Here is an 8,868-nt window from a genome sequence, read left to right as displayed (position 1 = left end):
ATATTAGGTAAGATATATCTGTTGCACGTTGGTATTTGGTAAGATATCAATTACTTTTTCGCGAGAATGGTAGGATATTAATTACATGACAGATTTAAAGAGATGGCGTTGAGTCAAAACGTGTTTATAACCAATGGCAGTGGTGGGTAATTAGAGCGTTAAACGTGTTTAGTGCTCAATATTTGAGCAATTTGAACTGCTAGATAATATGATTTGACGGTCAAGATGGTTTGAATCTGCCCATTTGGGTCTTTTTATATTGATATAGATATAGATATAGATTAACATGGCGCCTCAAAAGGTGTTTCACTTACTCCTCGCTTTTGGGATTATTCGGTCTGAGGGCCAAAACTCTATGATCAAGGCAAGCTCATGTTGATATATCACTTTCAGTTAGAGCCGCTAATGGTGCATGTTAATTACTAGCTGATGTTTCAGTTTCCACACAATTTAATGCTGATAATTAAGGTTGTTGGAAGAACTCATGCCCAGATGCCATGCAACATGCATGGTAAATCAAAGAGAAAACCACATGATGCACAGGCATGTTCTTATAATAGAGATTAAGTCAAAGAAGAAAACCATGCGCGATTTCCTCCAGTGGTCTTTGGAATAACAAACGCACAATCATTCCCTCCAACGAAATAATGTTGGGTGGAGGAAGTACTCCCTCCGTCACGATTTAGAAAGCGCGTTTGGAAATTCTCTCGGACCTAGGTGGTTATCTATTGGTAGTGAGATTGGCTAAAAAATAGCATTCACACTATGCATGCATATAAAAATAGTATATCGGAGTACTAAATAGCTACTAGAAATAAATGCAATGCGCTCTAAACCTTGTCTATTGTGGAAAGGCACGCAAACTTAACTGTGCCTTCTAAACTGTGACGGAGGAAGTAGTAAATATAAGTATAAGATGGTCTAGTTACTATTGTGTTACAAAAAAAAATATAGGACTGCCTTGAAGGAACTTTGAGAAACTACAACTTCTTAGGTGCAATGGAGCCTACTCAAAAGCTTACCATGGACCATTTATTTAGCCACTGTAAAAGCTTTGCACGGGTCATTTTGTTTGGCCGTTTGAGAGCAAGATAAGGGACGATATTAGTCTCACATTGGCATCATGCATCAATATTTCAAGATGAGTGGAACTTGGAGGCTGCTGGCTTTCAAGCTGCAAGAGTTTTTGTCAAACGCCCATTTATATTGTTGAAAAGAGTATAAACATCTATAGATATTTCCATGCTGAAGAACTGTATATATTAAGATTGGCGGCCAACCAGCTATGCCACGTGGCGCAGACTGGTTGGGCGCGGTGAGAAAGCTTTTGGAATATTTTTTAGATAGAGGCGAAGATTTTTTTAAATGTTTATTGGATGGTGGTCAAAAACCCACTTTTTAAAAAATGGAGGGTTATACAAAGTGGCTCTCGCGGTAGGCTACGGTGGTATTTTCTTTTCATTTCTTTTTTTACATGGAGGTGAGGATTTTTTTTCCGAGATGTTTTTTTTAGATAGAGGCGAGGACCATATGTTTTTCTTAAATGAAAACTTGCACACAACTTTCTTTCAAGCAGCATCATAGGGTGGCGCCCCAATCACTAGTTTAATGACATATGTCTTGTAATCCATATTGCAACCGTAGTGAGTCTCTTCGGCACTTCCGTTGATGCACAACCAATGCTCATCGAGCAAAACTTTTTCACAGCAAACCATGGGTTGTACAAATAATTTCAAGAGAACACGAATTAGATATGAGCTGTGAATTGTTAGGGCTCTTACAAGGTTATATAATTTGCATCATTAGTCTGAACCATGTATGTAGATTTATTTTCAGATTCCACGAATTAGATCTAATTCTTACTTCAAAATTAACGTGCTATCTCGATAGGTGCTACTAGTTCCCTTGATGCAAGACCAAGGCTCATTTTGCGCAATTTTTTCAGATAGGAGATGTGAATTGCTAGGAATATTACGATAGTATGTGATATCCATGGTAAAACTGAACTATCTATATATATTTACTTTTAGATCCAACGGTTTAAATTTAATTTCCACCTCAAATTAATGTGGTGAATCAAAAGGTGCTTCTAGTTAGTAAATATGACTATAATATGGGCTAGCTACTAGTGTGTTACACAATATACAGGGTTACCTTGCAAGAACTTCGGAAATAGCAACTTCGATGGTGCAACAGAGGCTGCTCAAAAGCTTACGTGTACCATTTATACAGCCGCCCTAAAAGCTCTGCATGTACCATTTTATTGGCCGTTGGAGAGCAAGACGGGAGATGATATAATTAAATATCACATTTTTTGCGTAATAAATAAATATCACATTGGCGTCATGCGGCAATCTTTCAAAACCAGTGGAACCTAGAGGTTGCTGGTTTTCAAGCTGCGAGAGTTTTTGTTGATAGCGCGTGCATATTGCTAAAAAGAGTATAAATAATTATAATATTTCCCTGCAAAGAAATATATACATCTTTAACGGCGTATGATTCTTATTTCGTTTCCTGTATTATTAAATATATGTGAACTTAATTCATTTCATACAGATGATGTAACGGACAATACAACAAGAAAATTCCATTTTACTATACTTTTTAATGGGTTAAAGAGAAAAACACGAAGGACCACATCTTTGAAGGCAGGTAGCCACGGGGACAAGAAAGAAACTACTCTTGGTGGGCCAACTATATGTGGTTATGATGGCTGAAACGAGTTGCATGAGCCTCCGCGGGACGAGCATAAATGACGACAACAACGGGTCTTCTTTGCCTATGATGGTAATGAGAGGTGTATCATTATTAACGATTGAATTTTTTTAGCTACACGAACCAATTTGTGGTTGAGATGATTAGGTGGACAGTCATATTCTTAATCCATCAAGGTTTAAATCCTGATGCTCGCATTTATATTCAGCGTAAGGAGACGTTTCTGTCGACTATGAGGAGTCTAGGTGTGCATGTGTATATTCACAAGATGGGTGTATGCGACGTTTATATAAGCGTTTGCGTATGTACTATGTTAAAAAGTTATTTTTAGCTGCATCTGCGTGTGGTGGCCGCGCCCAGTTGGTTAGACATGGTTTGTCGATTTTTGGGACCTCATTTTCTTCATTGTCGACTACTTGGCCTTGGGTTGTGTATCGCTTCATATTCTTCCTGCCATTGCCTCGTACATGGGCCATGCAGAGACGATGTTTAGAGCATCTCTAGCAAACTCGATATAAAGCCGCAATCCGCAAAATAACCCTCAAAATACGGGTCGATGTAGAAAATGCTGTCCGATCAGACCCCGCAAACGCGTCCGACCTGTAAAAAAATTTGCGGGGCACAGCAAAAGATCGCCGTCAACCTTTAAATTCACGGAGTGGGAGGCTGACCCGAGCTCGCCCCCTATCCGCAGCGAGATTTGGCGTGAGGGAAATTTCCGCGCGGCTGTTCCCACTCCCCCCTCTCTCCGTCGCCATTGCCCCGCCACCGTCCACTCCGGTCCATCTTCCCCGACCGTTCTTCGCCGCCATGGTAGCCTTCGAGCCGTCCCCTTCACCATGGAGGTCACGCACACGCAATCCGCTCCGGCGGATCTTGTCGTCGGTCATGTCGCCCAGCCGTCGCTCAAGGCACCACCGCGCCTGCCCGCAAGCGGCAGGGCAACGTGGACGTGCAAGGCGGGAATCCGGCTGGCCCCGCCGGGAAGGCACGCGCGTCGGGCGCCGCCGCCGCTACGCGATCTGCCTGGCCGCCGGCGGAGAAGGCGGGCAAAGTTTCGGGCATGAAGCACAAGATGCTTCCTACAAAAAGGCCGGCGCCTTCATCCACTCCCTCCGCCCCAGCAAGAGGTTCCCCAGCAATGCCGTTCAACGGCACTGCTTTCACCGCAGGCGAGGTGTTTGACAAAATGGTCGGAAGGTATGCATCTTCGATCCCTTCTATTTGTTTCGCTTTTCGCCATTGTGGTAGCTTGTGACTTGTTGCCACTCACTATAGTGGTGGTTCGAACAATATGCCACTGCCGAGTTCATCAATTTGTTGGACACCAACGCCGTCGAATTGATCAAGCCTTGTTGACTGATTTCAATTACAATGAAATGGAGGGTGGCGTGGATGATCATGGTGGTGAAGATGAAGTGAAGGAGGTAGATGAGGGAGTGTATGATCAAGCGCAAGCAAAAAAAGCGTGAGATCGAAGAACTACATGATGTTGAAAGACCAAATCTTAATCAAGGCTTGGAGTGCGGTGTCTCTTGATGCTTGTCGGCCAGTGCGTGCTTCAGAGCCAGCGATGTTTTCTCATCGGGATTTGGAACCAGTGCCGCTGATGCATTCGGTGCGCCCGGCGATATTTTCGGTGCCGGAATTGGAACAAGTGCCGGAGATGGATTCGGGGGCGGCAATGGCATTGATGGAGGTGGTGCGGAGTGAAGATCATGACGACGGCTGAAAAGTGACCAAGATGATGATGGACGTGGTCGTGTCTTTTGCATGAAGTCCTTTTGCATATGTCGTATGCTTTTATTTGCGTGCGAACTATGTTTTATTGGTTGAATTTGAACTCAATTGTCGAAATCGTTATCAAATTTGCTTATCGGGGTTTTTCGGTTTGCGGGTCGACACGGGCTGCGTCCGAGCAGACCCCGTCTAGCCGACCCATAAAAAAGCATATTCACATGGTCTGCTCGGCTGCAGCCCCGTCAACCCGCAAATCCGTTCTTCAGCGGACTATAAACGCATATTACGGATCAACATTATACAGGGTCTGCTAGAGATGTTCTTATATAAAGATGATGTTGGCTCTACATTATTCATGGGAAGCATGAACCAGATGTCCTAGAACATATCGGGTTCGGTCAGCCAAGTCATACTCCTAGATTAGACGCCGACAAACCTAGCAAGATCGTAGAGCACTTTGCTATATTATCTTCAAGTTTGCTAAGGGTTTTGCATACACAATTTTTTTTCTAAAGAAAAATTAGTTTGCAGATACGCACAAGTCAGAGAGCTAGGAAGAAACAAATTTATGGGTATATGGTAGCTTGAGAAAAATACTGAACACAATAAGTAGGAGGCATCGGGATGACGTTTTGGCTCCGGAAGCATTTGCTCCCGGATGAAAAGTACCTAAAAAAGGTGGTAAATTGTTTTAAAAAAATCTGAAGTTTTTTGTGGATGTTCGTGTTAGTGTCGCAAGTTCACAATTTTTATGCGAAACGGAGCCGTAGTGTTTCGTCGGTAAAAAAACAATTTTGAGGTGATATTTTTTGGGAGACATTTGGCGTTTAATTTGTCTTTTTTGCACAACCAAAATATTAACCTTTTTGCCTAAACCATTGTAGATAGCATTTGTATGTGACTATGAATACATAAAAATTGTGTTGGTTTTTTTTAATATTTTAAAAATTATTTTCCGCTCATAGGAGCACGTGCTCCAGGAAGCCAAATTGGATTTCCGGGAGGCATCGACCTTTATGATGGGGGCCTCCATGGAAGACCGTTCAAACTACCAGAATCCCATTGTTACATTGTGAGCATGTATGGAGCCTTCCACGGCACTTGCAATGTCGACCGTCGGATTGAGTGTCCAACGTATCCCAGCCGTTGGATCTTTAGACGAAATGATCCTGACCGTTGGATCGAGTTTGATGTGACTAGCAACGAATAGTGCCTCGTTTTCACACTCTCGCTGCCTTCGTGTATCAGTGACACGCGGGACCCGGCCAAGGTGGGCTCCAGCCGTCCATGACTGCGGAGGGTGGCGCTGCCGATGCTTGCCCTTGTCTATGGGAAGGGCGTGCCACCGCCTGTAGATTTGGATGGCCGTCGAGGGCATTTTCATCATTCTATGTGTTTGCCCATGGGTAGCTCTGTGGGTGGCCCGATTGGGTGAACGCTAGCCTCCATCCCGCCGCGCCCCTCCCAGTGCATCTCCCGCCGCCGAGCTCGCCCGATTCCCCACACTCCTCCGACCCCAGACCCGTCGCCAACGACCTCCTCCTACGCCGCCACTCCAGCCCTGCCGCCGGCGACCCTCTGCTCTCCCTCAACTCCAGCGCGCCGCAGCCGAGACACGCACCGACCGCGACTATCGTTCTCTGCCACCGCCGCCTCCTCCTTCCCCGCCCCACTCTCATCTCCTCTTTCGCCCCCTCCAACCTCCACTGAACCGCTGCCATCGCGACCGAGCTGCCGTCTGTCCATACCTCCCTCCTCGCGCCCGAAACCCTAGCTTGCAGCCATGGCGACCGTACGCGTCGCAGGTAGGGCACGAGCTGCAGCACTCCAACACGTCGACATGGGAGGTATGAATCTGATCTGCATCCCCTTCTTGTGGTTGGTGTTCTACATCTTGATCCTCTGCCGGGAGAGGAGGACCTCACCTCACCTTCTCTTCCTTTAATTTTCAGCAGGTCACCATGGGCGCGGAGGTGACGGCATGAGGGCGTCGGCCTTGTCCTGCTCAAGGAGGAGGAGGGTGGTATGGATCCCTCCTCCCATGCTGTCATCACGAGAGGAGAGGGAGGTAGATACTGAATTATTGCTCCTACTAATCAATTAGAACAAGTTGAGCAAATCCTACTAATTATTGAGGACAAGTTGAGCCAATATGTAGGTGTTATCTTTTCTTGCTTGCTTTTTCTTTTGTTGATATTCATGCTTAACCTCACCAAACTTTTCTACACCTTTACTTGTAATGTGATAAATAAACCATAGATTTCATACTTCAGTTTCCTATTTTTCTTATTCCCCATATGCCTCAACTCATAACAGAAGGATGTCCAGAGCCATTGTTACCTTGTACCTACCAATTAAATTTGTCCAGATGCCTCCATTGTTATAATGAATTGTCTTCCAACCAACTGACTTACACTATGCATATCTTCTTTTAAATTGGTGACTCGCTAATTAAGCAAAACCAAGAAACTAAAACTTGCCAAGCCTCAAAACCAAGTTTTTCTTCTTTGATTTACCTACAAAAGATTAATAGTTATACTAGATTCTCTGATCTAAACGAGCTAATGCAATGTTGCTGGCAGGTGCTAGAGGCCATATATTGGGCATGAGCTTTCGTATGGCGTGCAAGTGCTATAGGCTACATATTGCTGGAAGGTGCTCACTTCACCTTTGGACAACCACTCCAAGAAGAAACTAAAACAGAGATGAGACCCTCAACATCATGCCGATGAAGTTAATCGCTTCACATATATACACACGGTCCTTCAATATCACTGATAATGCACCTTCACTTCCTTTTACGTGCCTACCCAATCATAAATATGAGAAACCTATTGCCTTACTGAACTCTGGAAATCCATGTTCCTGTTGTTGCCGCGGCCTTCCTCTTCCTCTCGCTCAGCAGCACCTCCCTCTCGCTCATTCTCTCATATAGCAAAGAAGAAAAAAGAAGGAAGAACAAGAACGCAAGGACACAAGTGGTTTTGCCGGAGCACGAACTCCGCCCGCCGCACGAACGGCGTCCTTATTTTTTTTCCTCAAGCTCAGACTCGATCTAGCGATATACAACGGTGGAGGGAGCTGGCCTTTTATCCCCAGCACGCACGGACGCGCTGCACCACGCTCCCACTGCGCACACCCCCACGTCCATGCTCCCAGGCCCGCGTATCCGCCACGCACGCACGCAGACGCCGCAGGCCGGGTCAAGCGCCCCGATGTGGTCGCCACTCCGTTTCTGTCGCCTACACACAACGGCCCACGCGCTTGAACGCGAGGACACACACGCACGCACACCTGGTCACGCACACATGCGACCCAGGCTGCCACGGCCGAGCCTGACGCATTCACGGCCGCGCACGCACGTGCACCGCGTCCCAGGCTCTTTCACGGCTTATTCCCAACACACTCCCCCTAAGCCGTGAACTAGAGGAGGCCGTCGTCCTCGACGCCGGCGACGTCTGCCAGCAGCGCGCGCTCCACCGCCGGCTCCCTCCGCAGCTTGGGGCAGTCCCTCTTGAAGTGGCCGCGCACGCCGCACTTGTAGCAGCGTCCACGCCGGTTCCCGCCGCTGCTCGATGCCACGCTCTTGCCGTCGTCGTCGTCGTCCCGAGCACCGCCGTGTCGATGCTCCCGTGCTGCCCAGTGCGTCGTCATCATGAGCAGCTGCTCACCCCCGTGCTCGCCGCCATCTTGTCCACGGCGCCGAACCCGCCCGTCGAACGCGCGCAGCCGCCCGAGCGCCTCATCTAACGCCATGGTCGTCACATCGCAGAATTGCTCGATGCCGGCGACGACGGGGAACAGCCAATCCGGGACGGTGTCCAGCAGCTTCTTCACGAGCGCCGCGTTGCCCAGCATCTCCCCCGAGGTTCGCGTACCTCGCCGTCATCCCAGCCAGCCTCCTGGCGTACGCGTCCAGCGCCTCGCCGTCCGCCATCTTCAAGCGGTCGAACTCCCCACGCAGCGTTGCCAGCCTTGCCGCGCGGACCCGATCGGCGCCGACGAACCTCACCTTCAGGGAGTCCCATACCTCCCTGGCAGTGGGCTTTGTCGCCACCGAGAGCAGCACGTCCTCCGGCAACGCTCCGAGCAGCAACGCGCGTGCCGTCTTGTCCTTCCTCGCGTTCACCGCCGCATCGCCCGGCGCCACCGCCTCCCACACGGTGTGCACGTCGAGGATGGCCTGCGCCTTGATCGCCCAGACGGTGTAGTTGTCCACCGTGAGCATCGGCATCGCCATCGACGCCGATCCGCCCGCGCCACCGCCGTGAGGAACCAACGCCATGGTCACCGGTGATCGCCCGAACCGAAGCTCTGTATACCAATTGTTGTTGCCGCGGCCTTTCTCTTCCTCTCGCTCAGCAGCACCTCCCTCTCGCTCACTCTCTGATACATCAAAGAAGAAAAAAGAAG

General features: G+C 48.1%; 1 pseudogene; it reads right to left on the bottom strand.

Moving 5' to 3' along the window:
• Window positions 1–7,870: 7,870 nt before the first annotated feature.
• On the bottom strand, window positions 7,871–8,483 carry LOC125556463 (annotated as a pseudogene).
• Window positions 8,484–8,868: the final 385 nt, after the last annotated feature.

Source organism: Triticum urartu, chromosome 5 (genome assembly GCF_003073215.2).
Source record: "Triticum urartu cultivar G1812 chromosome 5, Tu2.1, whole genome shotgun sequence".
NCBI classification, from domain to species: Eukaryota; Viridiplantae; Streptophyta; class Magnoliopsida; order Poales; family Poaceae; genus Triticum; species Triticum urartu.
This window is presented reverse-complemented; position numbering and strand designations above follow the sequence as displayed.